At 42.5% G+C, this 18,387-nt stretch overlaps 1 protein-coding gene across 3 annotated transcripts in view; it reads right to left on the bottom strand.

Annotated features, from left to right (window-relative positions):
• The window catches only part of SH3RF3 (SH3 domain containing ring finger 3), an 868,906-nt gene that overhangs the window by 9,740 nt on the left and 840,779 nt on the right, over positions 1–18,387 (bottom strand). The window lies entirely within an intron of this gene.

The following is an 18,387-nucleotide window of genomic DNA, read 5'->3' as shown; positions in this document are numbered from 1 at the left end:
AGACTCAGCATCCCCCTCTGTATTTATAACCTTACACAATTTGGTATCGTCTGCGAAAATTGACACCATGCTCTCTAGACCTACTGTTAGGTCATTGATGAAAATGTTGAACAAAAGTGGTCCAAGTACAGACCCTTGTAGCACACCACTTAGTACTTTGGTCCAATTTGAAAATGATTAATTGACCACAACGCACTGCTCCCTATTATCTAACCAATTACTGACCCAAGTGCATATTGTGCTCCCTAGCCCTATTTCTTGTAGCTTATAGATAAGACGCATGTGTAGTACAGTGTCGAAAGCTTTGGCAAAGTCTAAAAAGATTATATCCACCTCCTTACCCTGATCCAGGTTCGCACTTACTGTTTCATAAAAGCCAAGTAAGTTGGTCTGACATGATCTGTCCTTCACAAATCCATGTTGGTCCCTTTTAATGACCTTATCTGCTTCAAGGAACTTTTGAATACTGTCCCTTAGAATACCTTCCAATACTTTCCCCACTATAGATGTAAGACTAACTGGTCTATAATTACCTGGTTCAGCTTTGCTCCCCTTTTTAAATATTGGCACTACCTCCGCTATACGTCAGTCCTTGGGAACCATACCCGATTTAACCGAATCCATGAAGATCAAAAATAGAGGTCTTGCTAGTTCGCATGCAGCTCCATAAGAACCCTTGGGTGAATTCCATCAGGACCAGGTGACTTATTAATCTTTAACTTTTTTAATCAGTCACAGACTACCTCCTCACACAAATAAGCATTTAGCAGTGGGACATTATCTTTGTTGAGATTTTTGTATTTGGTCCTCTCTGGTAAATACTGTTGAAAAAAACTTGTTTAGTGTGTTTGCTATGTCACTATAATTTTTGATTAAGACTCCCCTCTTGTCGTTTAAAGGGCCTATACTCTCCTTCTTTAGTCTCTTACTGTTGATGAACTTAAAAAAAAATTTGGGATTCGCTTTGCTTTCCTTTGCTACTAGTCTTTCAGTTTCTACTTTAGCTGCTCTTATTCCTTTTTTGCATATTTTGTTACAGTCCCTATAGTGTTGAAATGACTCCGCATCCCCCTCAGATTTGTATTTTTTCAATGCTCGTCTCTTTTTGTCCATTAATTCCTTTATATTTTTGTTAAACCACATTGGTTTGGGATTTTTATTCCTTTTTTTGCTGCTGGTGGGAATAAATTTACGAGTATTATTAATTAGCAGTGATTTTAATACATCCCATTTCTCTGTAGTATGTACTTAGCTGATCCTTTCCCACTGACTATTGAATAGACATGCTGCTCCACAGCTAAATATATCATCCTGATGGCTTTGTCTACATCATCTGGGTTTGGACCTGCTCCCGAGTCTATAGTAACCTTCCACAACTTTTCCTGCTTAAGCTGCATCTCCATGGCAAACTTCCATGTAGCATAGTTCTCTGAACCTTTCAGCTTAGTAAAGTTCATGCTGTGTCCTGTGCGATACATCCTTTCTGCACTTATATAAAACGTCACTTTAAACTGTGTCACAGTGAGTATTCAACAGCACTCAGGGGGTTAATCTTCAAGTACACATGGGTCTGGGCGCAGGACCTGGCCCATAACCTGTTGTCAGACTGTTCTGGGCTATCTGGTGCAGTGACGTCAGTTCACACACTTAGTGACTTAAACAGTAACGCAGGTCTATTTAGTGTGCATAGGTGAATCAGATGTAACACTGACAGCGGTAATCAGGAGCCCATATATCACACAAGGTAACAGCATTAAGTAGCGGTACTTATCAGATGTCTGTGGTGGTGAAGCATGAAGGACTGCACAGATGTGCAGTCTGATTCCCACTGTAGAGAAGATGATGCATGCACTGGAACACTGAGTCTCTGTAGCTGAGATCTGCTCCCAGTCTCAGCTCTGCACACTTGTACACCAGGACTCTGTCTCTCAGTCTCTGTGTGTGTGTAAGACTCTCCTCACTCTCTCTAAGATGGAGGAACAAGAACTTACATCATATAACTCCACCTCCGAGTGACTCCTGGCACTAGAGGTCTAACACTAGGGGATGCACCCATAGACTGGTACACAGAAGGAGACAGGAACAGAGCGCATCATATCCTAACATTAAGGACTCTTTCTTTAAACTTCTAATTGTTGAGATATTAACGCTCTGCGCTGTTTCCATCTGCTTGTATCGAGGCAGGGGGCAAAAGGACCCACAGCGGCTCTCACAGGAGGTCCATCCTCCAAAATGTGCTACTATGCATGCATAGCTCTGGGTCCCACAAGTGTAGATACAGTCCCAGAGCACATACAATACCCAGCTGCGACAGTCCAAAGGGCTTCTGAAGCACGCTGTACCACCACCAATATTAGCCCCACAGTGAGTAAACAACCTAATGGTGAATTCTATATCAGGTGCACTACAACATCCAGTACACCCTGCTTGCTCCAGTCTGATACTGCTATATACCATCATTGTGTTCCTGTATATACTACTGTTGTTTAACCCCTGCATTGCCACCACTGTGTTACTGCAATGTACCACTGTGAACCCTGTACCCGTTGATAACAATAAACACAGATCCCTGGTTAAGGACTCTCTCTGTTTCCTAATAGAAGAAGGTAACTGTGTACGAACTGGTGGGATGTGGGAGCAGGAAAGACAGAAGGGGGCTGACTAGAGCTGGAGAGACAGAAGGGGGCTGACTGGAGCTGAAGAGACAGAAGGGAGCTGGAGACATAAATAGCTGGAACTGGAGAGACATTGGGGGGATGGAGAGACAGAAGTGCCTGGAGCTGGAGAGAAACCGGTGGGCTGGAGCTGCAGAAACAAGGGGGAATGAGTTTGGAGAGACACAAGGGGGGATGAGGCCAAAGAGAACTGGGGGAAGTGACTGGAGGTTATCCACGACTGGCAGAAAAAAAAAAAATTATATAGTAATAGTAATCTTCAGTAAGGCACCAATTCTAAATAAGCATTACTGATACAAATGGTACCAAATTAGCAAATACAGTTTAATCATATATAAAAGTTCACATTTTGCCCTACACCAAAACTGCTACTTTAAATTATCTGGTTGAACCCCTGCTATATGACAATGCAATTAATTATATTTCTATGCAAACAGGTGTCTTCCAGACCATATGATCTACTATGTGAATAGTGAATAATTTACGGACCATGTGATCTACTATGTCAATAGTGACTAACTTCTGGACCATGTGATCTACTATGTGAATAGTGAATAACTTCCGGACCATGTGATCTACTATATGAATAGTGAATAACTTCCGGACCATGTGATCTACTATGTGAATAGTGAATAACTTCCGGACCATGAGATGTCATATGTGGATAGTAAATAACTTCCGGACCATGTGATCTACTATGTGAATAGTGACTGAGGTCACTATCTGCCCAGAGAGGAACAATTTCTTCAGAGGTTCTCCACTGCAGCGAAACTCTCAAGCAACTTCCCTATACTTGCTGGGGAACAGTTTGGATGGGGGGCACCTAAAACATGTGTGTACCAGACCACGTGATTTCTGTTGCTAGACCTGCAGGCACTCTGCAAGCCAAATGCTGGTACCACAAGGGAGCGAAGGTTCGACCCCCTAGGCCCTCCAAGATTTTGCCCAAGGTATCCCACTCCTCTGGAACTTTCTCCCTTGCCTAGACTACCAATCTTCCTAGATTTAAATGCACCCTTAAAACATTTTTATTGATGCTTACTATGCCTCTTCATAACTTGAAACTCTTCACCTCTTCCTATTCTCCATGTAAAGTGCCCCTCTAATTATTAACTGTTCCCTTTACTATATAAGCTTTCAAAGGTGGTGTGGTATGAAAAGTAATCATTCAGAATGTTGTCACTAGAAAGTCAACAGGTTCTGAATGTTGACAGCCTAAATGTCGACTTGGTGGGTAACCAATTACCTGTGATAGTGCTACCGGCGTGAATAATGGGTGTTTTTATCACCCTATACAATTAGGTCCCGCGAAAGTACATAGGTCTTGCAAAAGTACATAGGTCTTGCAAAAAGCCGCGGACATATGTATTTTTGCAGCACTTATCGCAGATCTAAGGGGCACTTAGGCACGCAAAGCATTATCCCTAAATAGTGCCGGCATCAGGGATAAGCTCCGTCTTATCATGGCTGATTGGATAGCCCCCAGTGAACCAATTAGCGGCGATAAATTACCGTGGCTAATTGGATACCGCCCTTGGTCTACATAGAAAATGTCAACATTCATGGGCTTTAGTATTGTGTTGTGTAGCATAGTCCGAACTAAGTTGTATTGTAATACATAGTCGGTATTGTCTGTATTATATTGTATTGTTTTTATAAAGGTACAGGGAGTTAGAGTTTCTTTTTAGACAAAATGGGGGAGTCTGTGGTTGGGAATCTCACTCAGTGCATGTTGTGTATGATGTATGCGCAATTTGAGCAACCGGCCCAGTGTGAATACATCTGCGTGAGGTGTACGTGAACGGTTGTCCTGGAAACCCAGGTAACTGATCTAGAGCAAACTGTTACGAGACTGAGGAGTATTCACAATCTCGAACTGAGCTTAGATAGAATGCTGGAGGAGTTGCAGGGGGGCCACCGGTAGAGGAGGACGAGGACAATCAGGTAGCAAGCTGGGTCACGGTCAGACGGAAGAAGAAGAGGGGGAGGGGGAGGCAGGACATCTCCGACCTGCCAAACCCCAATAAATTCACCCGACTGGATGAAGATTCTGGGGATAGCAGTGAGGAAATGACGGCACTGGAGGATACCGCTCCCTCTAGCAACCAGAGGAGCGGTCCCTCCAGGACAAAGGGAAAAAAAGAAAGTGGGGTACCTAGTCAAATTGTTGTGGTAGAGGATTCTATTATCATTGCTACTATGCTACCAGGCTCAGACTGACACAAATGCTGCGTACAAACCACATCTTATATTTGAATGTATGTAAATTCATTGCTACTATGCTACCAGGCTCAGACTGACACAAATGCTGCGTACAAACCACATCTTATATTTGAATGTATGTGAAGTTTTTCTTGTAATTTCCTATGTATGTGATTGAATTTATTGTGAATAGCTAGAGTAGTTTTAGTCTGTTGACCCACCCTGTGCAATTTGTTCTATGATCAATTAGCATTTCAATCAGGTGACCAAATGTTCAGAGATTGGCCTGTTCCTAATCAGAGACAGTATTTCCTTAGAGTCAGTTAAGGGGTCAGCTTGCTGGGGGTAGCTTGCTGGAATTTATTAAGTGTGGAATTAATAAGTGTGTTATCCGAACAGTTAAAAAAAACAGTTGAACAAACATTGAAAACAACAAGAAAAGGTAACTTTTACCACTTACTCTAACTCCACTTAACTCAAGAAAACACAAACAACCACAGCATGTTCATCAAACTACTGTGTCTAATTTCAATTCATGAAATTCTCACCAAATTTAACACATTCTACACTCACCCTGAAACTCACCCCTCTGTACACATTACAGCTTCTATTCTCCACTCCCCGCTTCTAAACACTCATGAGATTTATACTTTCCTCTCTGCAAGTACTTTGACAACCGCAATTGGCCACCAGTACAAACACTCGCAAACATCCACCAATATATATCTCACTCTTCTGCTTTTATTAGCTGGGGACATATCACCAAATCCAGGCCCCAACCACCTTTCCCTCTCACACTCTGCTATCTCAAAACAACATAGAAATCCATCTAACCTCATAAATAGCTGGGGACATATCACCAAATCCAGGCCCCAACCACCTTTCCCTCTCACACTCTGCTATCTCAAAACAACATAGAAATCCATCTAACCTCATAAATATCACGTGTCTCCCATCCCCCTCCAAATCACTAAAATGTGCCTTATTGAATGCACGCTCTGTTTGTAACAAATTAACATCCATCCATGACCTCTTCATATCTCACAACTTTAATCTGCTGGCTATAACAGAAACATGGCTCACACAATCAGACACTGCCTCCCCTGCAGCACTGTCACATGGTGGTTTCCACTTCTCACACACATCTAGGCCTAATAATAGTAAAGGTGGTGGGGTCGGAATCTTACTGTCACAGTTTTTCACATACACTGTTCTACCTCAGGTTCCATCACTCGCATTCACCTCATTTGAAGTTCACTCTATCAGGATTTTCACCCCCTTCTCTCTGCGTGTTGCAGCTATCTATCGCCCTCCTGGGCAACCTAAACAACAATTTCTGGAAGATTTCTCTGCCTGGCTCCCACACTTCTTATCCTCTGACATCTCCACCATCATTATGGGCGATTTCAATATAGCTCTTGACAGTCCACAATCTGTTCATGCATCCAAACTCCTCTCTCTAACCTCCTCTCTTGGCCTAACCCAATGGTCCAACTCCTCTACTCACCATGAGGGCCACTGCCTTGATCTTGTGTTCACCAGGCTCTGCTCAGTTTCCGAATTCACTAACATTCCTTTCCCTCTCTCTGATCACAACCTGATCACCTTCACAATATCTTCTATTACTTTAAATTCTAGGACACTAAAACCAAGCAAGCCTCCTCTAACCCGCAGAAATACTAACAATATACATTTTCAACAACTTTCCACTTCTCTGCAACAACTGCTCTCACCAATCTCGACATTTACTACACCTGACACTGCTGTATCACACCTGCACCAGACCCTAGAGAGTGCCCTTGATGAAGTGGCTCCAGCTACCCATCACACTCCACGTAGGCTTAGATGCCAACCATGGCATTCTAAATCAACAAGACACCTACAAAAACTGTCACGTAAAGTAGAACGTCAGTGGCGGAAATCTCAGAATCCAAGTGACTTTCTCACATATAAGACTACCTACCACTCCTATCGTCAGGCCCTGGACACTGCCAAACAAACATATTTCCAATCTCTCATCTCTTATCATGCCAACAACCCCAAGCGACTTTTTAATACATTTAAATCACTTCTTTACCCTCCCTCACCTCCCCCACTAGCTAGTATCCGTGCACAAGAACTTGCTTCCTACTTCAAGGATAAGATTGATAAAATCCGAGATGAAATGGTATGCTCTAACTCAGCCAGTGACCTGCTCAATTCCCTACCTGAACCCTCTGGCACTTTCTCTTCATTTGATCCCACAAGTGAAGATGTATCAACACTCTTTTCATCCTCCTACTCCACTACCTCTCCTCTTGATCCTATACCCTCACAGGTCAGTAAAACTTTGTCTCCTTTGCTTATCCCAACCTTGACTAACATCTGTAATCTCTCTCTCTCTACTGGTATCTTTCCCTCTCTGTTTAAAGATGCAGTCATTACTCCCATTCTAAAAAAACACAACTCTGACCCAAACACACTCTCTAACTACCGTCCCATTTCTCAGCTACCCAGTCCCTCCAAGCTACTTGAGAGGCTTGCCTACACTCGCCTTACACACTTTCTTAACTCGCACAACTTATTGGATCCACTTCAGTCAGGCTTTCGTGCCCAACACTCCACAGAGACGGCACTGACCAAAGTAGTGAATGTTCTAGTCACTGCTAGATCAAAAGGCCATTACACACTACTTATTCTTCTAGATCTCTCTGCTGCTTTTGACACTGTTGACCACTCTCTTCTCATACAAACACTACAATCCCTAGGTCTTCAGGATACAGCCCTTTCTTGGTTCTCATCCTACCTATCTAATCGCTCTTTCAGTGTTCACTTCTCTGATTCTACCTCCTCTTCTCTACCTCTATCAGTTGGAGTACCGCAAGGCTCAGTTTTAGGTCCTCTGCTTTTCTCAATCTATACCTCCTCTCTTGGTAAACTAATCAGCTCCTTTGGATTTCAGTATCATTTGTATGCTGATGATACTCAAATCTACCTATCCTCCCCAGATTTGTCACCACCAGTATTGGCTCGTGTCACTGGATGCCTGTCTGCCATTTCATCTTGGATGTCATCTCGCCACCTCAAACTCAACATTTCCAAAACCGAATTAATTATTTTCCCACCAGCTAAAAGTAGTTACCAACCTGATATCTCTATAACTGTTGACAATGCAACTATCCACCCCACAAGCTCGTTGCCTAGGTGTCACCCTTGACTCTGAACTGTCCTTTGTTCCACACATTCAATCTGTCTCTAAATCATGTTACATGCACCTTAAAAACATATCCAAAATACGCCCTTATCTTACACAAGACACTGCAAAAACTCTAATCCATGCACTCATCATCTCCCGCATTGATTATTGTAATAGTCTCCTTACTGGTCTTCCCAAACATAGGCTATCACCACTTCAATCCATTTTAAATGCAGCTGCGAGGCTAATCTTCCTCGCCAGACGTTCTTCATCTGCTGATCCGCTCTGTCAGTCCCTCCATTGGTTACCGGTATTCTACCGTGTCAAATATAAAATACTTTTACTTACATACAAGGCTATTAACCAAACTGCACCATCATACATCTCCTCACTCATCTCAAAATATCTCCCTACCAGACCTCTCCGCTCTGCACAAGATCTGCGTCTCTCATCCACATGTATTACCTGTTCCCACTCAAAATTACAGGACTTTACCCGGGCTTCACCCACTCTGTGGAATGCACTCCCACGCACAATAAGACTCTCCTCTAGTCTCCAAACCTTTAAACGTTCTCTGAAAACTCATCTCTTCAGACAAGCCTACCAAATTTCAGACCCACACACGTAACCTTCACAGCTTCCCTATCAAGTTACATTCCCTCTGTACAGTCCACATAAACTCACATTTTGTCTTTCAACATTGCTGGGTGATCATATCATATACAACCCATTAAGAACCTAGCAACCTGGGGAACCATTATGTGACAAGTAGCATCTATCCTTGTGTATCAATGCCTATTTCCCTATAGATTGTAAGCTTGCGAGCAGGGCCTTCCTACCTGTCTGTCTGTCTTTGCCCAGTTTTGTTCTATAATTGTTGTTCTAATTGTAAAGCGCAACGGAATATGCTGCGCTATATAAGAAACTGCTAATAAATAAATAATAAATTATCAGGAAAACAGACAGGGCAATCTGCTACCGGGACCGCGATCGCCGTACAGTCTGTTGTCTCCCGGGTGCTCAGGTACGGCACATTGCGGACCGGGTAGAAAGATTGTTGGGAGGGGCCGGGAATGACCCGGCGGTCTTGGTGCACGTTGGCACCAACGACAAAGTTAGTGGAAGGTGGGATGTCCTTAAGAGAGATTATAGGGACCTAGGACAAAAATGAAAGGCAAGGACATCTAAGGTAATATTCTCTGAAATATTACCTGTGCCACGCGTTAGTCCAGGAAGGCAGAGGGAGATTAGGGAGGTAAATATGCGGCTTAGAGACTGGTGTAGGAAGGAGGGGTTTGTGTTCTTAGAACACTGGGCGGACTTCTCAGTCAGGCGCCATCTTTTTGGACGCGATGGATTGCACCTGATTGAGGAGGGGGCAGCAGTGCTGGGGGGGAAGGATGGTTAGAAGGTTGGAGGAGATTTTAAACTAGGTGCCTGGGGGGAGGGATTAGAAAGAATTAGTGGGACAACTAGAGAGCAAAGAATAGTGGGATGTATAAAGTATAATGGGGGTGGAGAGGGGGGAGGAAGTGAAAGAGTCAGCAATGGTAATTTAAGGGATGCCATGGTTCCTAAGGAAATGTTATGTACAACAGAACTTGCAGATCAGGGAATTAATAAACTTAAGTGTATGATTGCAAATGCAAGAAGCCTAACAAATAAAATGGGGGAATTAGAGGCAATTGCACATAATGACCATTATGACATAATAGACATTACTGAGACATGGTGGGACGATTCTCACGACTGGACGGCAAACATCGAGGGATACACTCTCTTCAGGAGAGATAGGATTAATAAAAAGGGAGGGGGTGTTTGTCTCTATCTTAAAACCATATTTAAAGGAGGTCAGTTACGAGTCGACTGGAGATAACGTAGAGTCATTATGGGTTGAGATTTCAAGTGGGGGTAAAGATACAAAAAAACTTTTACTAGGGACATGCTATAAAACGCTAGATATTAATGTGGAAAGCTGCAGGTATGGGGAACGTCGTTATTGTTGGGGACTTCAATTACCCGGACATGAACTGGAACACCGAAACAGTAAATACAGCTAGGGGTAACAGGTTCTTAAACATGCTAAAAGATCATTACTTGTCACAGGCAATTGAGGAGTAACTAGGCAAGGGGCTATACTGGACCTAGTACTAACTAATAATGAGGAAATAATAACAAATACTAAAGTAGGGGAGACCCTAGGAAATAGCGATCACAATATGATTACATTCGATATCAGCTTTCAAAAACAACAATATAAGGGTTTAACCAAGATTTTTAACTTTAGGAAAGCAAATTTCACATTGCTGGAACAAGCAATGAAGGAGATTAATTGGGAAATTGTATTTCATTGCAAGAATACTGCTGAAATGTGGGACATTTTTACAACTGCGCTCAATAAGTACACTTATATATTCCCAAAGTCAACAAAAACAGAAGTAGGAAATCCAAACCGATGTGGCTTAATAAAAAGGTCAAGGAACAAATGGATAAAAAGAGGCGTGCTTTCAAAGCATTTAAGTCTGACGGAAAGGTGGAATCATTCCAGTTCTACAAGGAATGTAACAAAAAATGCAAAAAAGCGATTAGAGCAGCTTAAATAGAAAACGAAAAACAAATCGCAAAGGAGAGTAAAACAAACCCGAAAAAGTTCTTTAAGTATATAAACGGTAAAAAGTTGAAAAGGGAGAATATTGGGCCCTTAAAGGGTAAGCTGGATGTTTTGATTAATGATGATATGGAAAAAGCAGATTTATTTAATAAATTCTTTTCATCAGTATTCACGAGAGAGGACAAGTTGACAAGAATAGAGCATAACATAAATAATAATAATGACCCATTGCTTGGTACTTGCTTAAATGAGGGAGTAATCCGGGAGAGACTGAGTAAAATTAAGATAAATAAATCTCCTGGGCCGGATGGACTCCACCCCAGGGTTCTTATGGAACTCAACGTAGAGATATCGAAACCTCTATATTTGATCTTCAGTGAGTCAATTAGATCAGGAATGATACCGAAGGACTGGCGTATAGCAGAGGTAGTCCCAATATTTAAAAAGGGTATTAAAACGCAATCCGGGAACTATAGACCGGTTAGCTTGACATCTATAGTGGGGAAAATACTAGAAGGTATATTAAGGGATAGCATTCTAGAGTACTTGGATACCTCCAAGGTTATTACTAGAAATCAACATGGATTTGTGAAGGACAGGTCACGTCAAACTAACTTAATAAGCTTCTACGAGAAAGTGAGCGATAATATTGATAAGGGTCAAGCAGTGGATGTGATCTTTTTAGACTTCTGTAAGGCTTTTGACAAAGTTCCACACAGGAGACTAATCCTCAAACTAAAGGGGGGTACTCACGGAGCGATATTCTAAGCAATCTGACTAGATTGCTTAGAATATCAGCATGATCGCTCCGTGTGTAGCCCCCTCAGCGATAGCGATGCGCGGCCCCGCACATCACTATCGCTGCTGCTAGATTGGCTTGCATGCAGGCCAATCTAGCGGGTCGCTCACTTCACCCGCTGGGTGAAGTGAGCGGCCCCCCGTCTCCCCCCGCATCGCTCAGCACAGATCGCGCTGTGCTGAGCGGCGGAAGATATGTGTGCTGAGCGGTACGCTCAGCACACATCTCTCCTGCATCGGCCCGTCTATATGGGCCTTTAGAGAGCTTGGGGTGGGAAATACTATCTGTACTTGGGTGAGTAATTGGCTGTTTAATAGGGAACAGCGAGTGGGTGTTAATGGGATGTACTCTGAATGGGCTTCAGTACTCAGTGGAATACCGCAGGGCTCAGTACTCGGGCCATTGCTGTTTAATATATTCATTAATGACCTAGGTGAGGGACTGGATAGCACAGTGTAAATTTTCGCAGATGATACTAAATTATGTAGAATAATTAATTCAGACAATGAAGTTGAGTCTCTACAGAATGACTTAACTAGACTGGAGGCATGGGCAGACAAATGGGGAATGAGGTTCAATATAGACAAATGTAAAGTTATGCACCTTGGGACTAAGAACAATCAGGCAGCCTATAAACTAAATGTGGAAAATGTAGGAATAATGGTAGTTGAAAAGGATCTGGGTGTGCTCAACGATAATAAACTTGGTAGCAGTTTGCAATGTCAAAATGCAGCAGCAAAGGCTAATAAGGTGTTATCATGCATAAAACGGGGTATGGAGACAAGGGATGAGAGTGTAATCCTGCCACTGTATAAATCATTGGTGCGGCCACACCTGGAATATTGTGTACAGTTTTGGGCACCATACTATAAAAAAGATATCTTGGAACTCGAAAGGGTTCAGAGGCGAGCCACCAAACTGGTAAAGGGGTTAGAGGCATTGGACTATGAGGAAAGACTTAAAAGGCTTGATATGTTCACACTGGAAAAGAGGCGACTGAGAGGGGACATCATTAATATTTATAAATACATTAAGGGACAATACAAGGATCTATCAAACGATTTGTTTACCAAAAAAACACTACATAGGACACGAGGACACCCACTGAGGTTAGAGGAGAAGGAAATTCCATACCCAACGGAGAAAAGGATTCTTCACAGTAAGAGCAGCAAGGATTTGGAATTCTCTTCCAGAGAAGGTAGTAATGGTGGACACAATCAATAAGTTTAAAAATGGATTAGATAAATTCCTAGCTGAAAAAATATCCAGGGATACAGCATTTAATTAATATTAAAAAATAATAATATTAAATTATTAAAAAATAAATAAATAATGTAATGTACAATAGATTGAACTTGATGGACATTTGTCTTTTTTCAACCTCAACAACTATGTAACTATGTAAATGTCAACATATCCCTACTGTCAACATTAAACATGTCAACACCAGAATGTCAACATACCCTAAAAATAAAACAAACATTAACTGTCAACATTTTGGCGTTGACATGTAAAAAGTCAACATTATGAACATGTCGACATTTTCACCATGCCAACATATGTCTCCACATCAACATTCTGAATGTCAACATTCATAACCTATTGACATTCTGGTGTTGATATTCTGAATGTCGGCATTCTAACTGGGACCCTCACAGGCAGGACACGCCTCACTCTTGTTCTTCCTCTGTGCTATCCATGTCCCTAGTGCTTCTCTCCCCTTCAGCAAATCTGATAGTTTTTGCTCACCCATACACTAGGTAAGGGCTGGACTGGCCATGTGGCAGTTTTGGTAAATGCTAGAAGGGCCGATGGCCAAATGGGCTGGTCCGGCCAGGGCAGCCAAGGGGGACTGTACTGTTGCAGACAGGAAGCAGCCATTGGAAGCTCTGACCCCAACCACAGCCTCTCCTTCCCCTGTAAATAAAACACCTGCATAATCTGGGGGTGCAGAGGAAGGCTTCACTTGCCCTGCTTGCACCACATAGTGTCTTGGCGCTTTCTCAGCCCCATGTGACGTCGCAACACATGATGTCACATAGATGCTTCCACAATATCAAGCACAACTCCAAGGAGGTGGCCCACCATGGTGAGGTAACTGATGATCCTCCTGTCCTGTCCTGTCCTGCTGCAGTGCTGCCTGCTGCTGATCAGGCTGGGTGAGTCACAGAGATGTTCCTGGCTGCTGTTGGTCACTGGTACGCAGTGCACTGACAGTGTGTGTGTGTATATGTATATATATATATATATATATATATATACACACACACACATACACCCCCCCCCCCCGCCCGCCCCCCCCCCTCTCCAGAGGTGTTTATGTTTAATGGATGGGGTATGTGTATGCACTGAGAGATTTGTATATGCATATGTGGGGTGTTTGATGTGTATTTACAGGAGAGTGTATGCATGTTCTGTATATTGGGGGGGATGTGTGTGTGTGTGTGTGTGTGTGTGTGTGTATATATATATATGAGCAGTATATATGTATAATTGGGGTATGTGTATATATGCATTTGGGAATTATGTGTGTGCAAAGGAGCGGTGTATAGTGGGGGTTATGTGTATCTACAGGAGGGGTGTATTTATGTATATGGGGAGGTAAGTGTAGGCTCAAGTTCAGAACATGGAACCCCTGGGAAGTCAGTTTTACTATCCATATGAAGATCTATTGGGAACAGTAACCTGTGATGAACTAAGCAAGCCACCATGCCCAAAGTATGAAGACTGTACATGTTTTGATGTTCTGAATAAGCTTAATCATATTCTGAAGCAGTTTAGTTATGCTGATCCAGGAGTTCCCATGTTCTGAACTTGAACCATATGTATACAGGGGGTTATGCGCAGGGACTTTGGCCCCGAATCGACCCTGGCATTTGTAAACATGTGTGCACGCACAACACGGGGGGCGCGGCAACATCACAGGGGGCATGCCTTCATTTCCATGTAGACGCACGATTCGGGCGAGGGGACAGCCATACCAGAGAGCCAGAAGCTATGCTGCGTATGGCTTCCCTGCTCTCTGTGGGACCGGACCGGACCACCAGACCATCGGCCTTTCTGGCATATGCATGACTGTGCTTATGTGTATGTACAGGAGGGGAGTATATATCAGTGACATGCTGTGAGATGAGACAGAGCCAGTATGTCAATATAAGCTTTGAGTTTTGACTTTATAAAGTTTATGAAAAATACAAAGAGTATATTAGAAATATCTCTTTTGTATTATTCTAATAGTTTTTATAGTCAAAACTCTGGAGTAAAATCTCTATGACAGGTAAGGCAGTGCCTCCCCAGCCTATCTTTTCTGCAGATCTCTGATCAAAACTGACCAAACTTCCAGCAGTATACACTGCTCCACCTGTGTGTAATGCCCACATGCACCCTTTGGCACATATATTGTGACTAAATCTGGCTCTGGTACTAGGCAGTGCCTCCTGAGCCATTTACCTAACCGCATGTCCCTGGTATACAGTATATGCATATGCTCAGGTATGTGTATATACCATGGCATATGTGTATGTACAGGAGGGGTATATATATACACAGTATAACACAGTATAACAATGTAGTGGTGGCAGGGGCGTAGCCAGAACTTAGAGGGCCTCATAGCAACATTTTGAAGGGGCCCCTGTTGCAAAGCTTCCCTTGTTAATTTTAGGAACCATGGTAATGCCCTAGATCACAGGTTCTCAAACTCGGTCCTCAGGACCCCACACGGTCCATGTTTTGCAGGTCACCTGTGGAATTTTAAAATGTGACAGTTGGTGATACACAGGGCAGCTGCTGGGTGACCTGGAAAACTTGAACCGTGTGGGGTCCTCAGGACCGAGTTTGAGAACCACTGCCCTAGATCACATTTTGTCATATATAGGGCTGCCAGAATACATTACGCAACACAGTATCCCCAATTCACATTATGACACAGTGTCCCCAGTTCATATTATGCAACATATAGTGCCTCCATTTCATATTGTGCCACATTACAGTGCCCTAGTTCATATTATGTCACATTATAATGCCCTCCAGTTTATTTGATACCACATTACAATGAGCAGCTCCAGGGGCATAACTAGATATACAGTATTGCCCCAAAGCACACATTTGTAAGGGCCCCTATGAACCAAGCAATGGTGAAAAATGTTTCTAACACATGTAACTTTGACAGGAAAGGTGGGCCCCTCTCATCTCCGGGCCCCATAGCAGCTGCACTCCCTGCACCTATGGTAGCTACGCCCTTAAGTGGTGGGGTATATGTGTATACATATATACATAGTATTTTGGTGGTGTAGGGATACAGTATGTGCATGAACGCCAGCCTACGTACATACCGACCTGGTAACCATTACTTAGAGTGTATGATAGAGAAGAATTGTGGTGCCAACCGACGTGAGCTGCAGACCGACTGGTTAGAAAGGTATCCCCAATACCAAAATAGGAGCATAAACAAATAGAATTAGACCAGAAGATGTGCGCTAATCGGATGATAGTAAATATGAAATGGTACTTCCCTTACAAAACCTCTGTCGTGGGATATACCGTATATTTCAAACAACATGGATCCATATGTGGAAAAAAATTCAAATATAGTGTAGTATGTTCAAAACAACACAATTTTAATACAATAAACTGACAATTGACAATAAAACCATTGTACATATATTCCTGCAAACAAATGGTGGTAGATGGAAAATTACCAGAGGATGGTAAAATGGAGGCTTTAAATAGTGCCTTTAAACTCTAGTTTGCTGGTAAGTATTTCTGAAAACACCATATATCTTAAAATGAAGTGAAGGTGGAGGTTTACCAGATTTAAATGAAGTGAGTGCCTTTAAGATGTTGCCCAGGGGAGATATCGGCTCCGGAACCTTTCTCCAAAGTTCACAACACTCCGTCCGTCTGGTAAATCTTCCTTCAGCAGTGGTTGACCTGTCATACAGTACCGACGCATTTCGGGATCTCTCCCTTCCTCAAAGCTGCATGACAGGCACTAAACAGAATGAGCTATTTATGCTCTGCATGGGAATAACATCCGGGTCAAGGGGTCACAACATAATAAAAAATAAATACAATGTAAAACATACAGTTTGTAAAAAATATCCATTATACTTAAAACACAGCTCAATCTAAATACAACACCTACAAGAAACTTTATAAAAGGTCCAGTAGAATAATCATTAAAGATAAAATTCCCGGAAGTAGTATTTCCCTTACTTCCGGTCCGGCGGTACCGATCTCTCATGTCCCATATTATTTCTATATATAGTTCCTTGCAAAGTCTTTAATGGGCTCCTGGATGCCAGCGGTGGTGGTAACAGTGGATTATATCCAGTGTATTCTTTGTTTATAGTGCTCGGCGGACCTCCGTCGGGCACTTCCGGTATATGGAACGCATGGTGGACCGCATCCCGGCTTCCGATGACGCACTTCCTGTTCGCGTCATTGAGCCGCAGATCGTAAATATTGCAGACTAAGGATAAATCCTAAGTCTGCAAAAAGCCTAAGTAGAATAAAACATGATTGGCTGAATGTACAACGAGAAAGGGAACTTTCTTAAAACTGTATATAAAATCCTAATAAATAATATATATACCATACAAAAAGTTTCCTGGTGCACATAATCACGTGACCTGCGTATATTAAGATTTATAAGGTGAGACAAACACAGCAAGCCATAATAATTTCAACATTGGATGCGGCTAGGAAAAGACAGTTTTAGGTAAAATACCATAAAGGACATGGAGGTGAATAATTATATAGATAGTGAAAAAAAATAAGTAATTTAGAGCAAGATGGAAATGGTGAGAGCGGGGGAGGGGGATATCTTCAGAGAAACCATTTCAGTTCAAAGTCTGCGTTCAAGCCATTGGGGATGAGGCTTTTTAATTTAAAAATCCATTTCATCTCTGTTTTGGCCAGTCTTGTTACTTCATCTCTATGGGGTATATGCAATTGCAGTCGAATTCCCGAAATTGTCGAATTTCAGGACTTTTTCGCAAAAAAAAAAAAATCGTCAATGCAATTCAGTACTTTCCGTCAAAAAAACGGACTTTCAAAATTCGACTTTTTGAAATTCGACTTTTGTCAAATTCGACTTTTCTGCAATGATACAAGTGCTGCAATTCGACCAAAGTATATTCAATTGAAGTTTGGAAATTCGACAACAGTGCTTTTAGACAGTAAATTCGACATTTTCAATCCGCCACACTTTGGTGGGTGAAACTAATAAAAAAAAATTAAAACATGTTTTTTTTGTTTTTTTTTATTGATAATAGCATATCTATTTATATTAGAAGGGATTAGGTACTTGATTTGTCTTTTTGGAGGCACAAGTATTATTTATATATTTTTTAAAATAATATATTTTTTTTTTTTTTAGATGGAATGGTAAAATTCAGAAAAAAAATGGCGTGGGGTCCCCCCTACAAAGCATAACCAGCCTCGGGCTCTTCGAGCTGGTCCTGGTTCTAAAAATGCAGGGAAAAAATTTACAGGGGATCCCCCGTATTTTTAAAACCAACACCGGGCTCTGCGCCTGGTGCTGGTGCAAAAAATGCGGGGGACAAAAAGAGTAGGGGTCCCCCGTATTTTATACACCAGCATCGGGCTCCACTAGCTGGACAGATAATGTAACAGCCGGGGGTCACTTTTATACAGTGCCTTGCGGCCGTGGCATTAAATATCCAACTAGTCACCCCTGGCCGGGGTACCCTGGGGGAGTGGGGACCCCTTCAATCAAGGGGTCCCCCCCCAGCCACCCAAGGGCCAGGGGTGAAGCCCGAGGCTGTCCCCCCATCCAAGGGCTGCGGATGGGGGGCTGATAGCCTTGTCAAAATTGAAAGAATATTGTTTTTTCCAGTAGTACTACAAGTCCCAGCAAGCCTCCCCCGCAAGCTGGTACTTGGTGAACCACAAGTACCAGCAT

Source organism: Pseudophryne corroboree, chromosome 2 (genome assembly GCF_028390025.1).
Source record: "Pseudophryne corroboree isolate aPseCor3 chromosome 2, aPseCor3.hap2, whole genome shotgun sequence".
Lineage (NCBI taxonomy): Eukaryota > Metazoa > Chordata > Amphibia > Anura > Myobatrachidae > Pseudophryne > Pseudophryne corroboree.
This window is presented reverse-complemented; position numbering and strand designations above follow the sequence as displayed.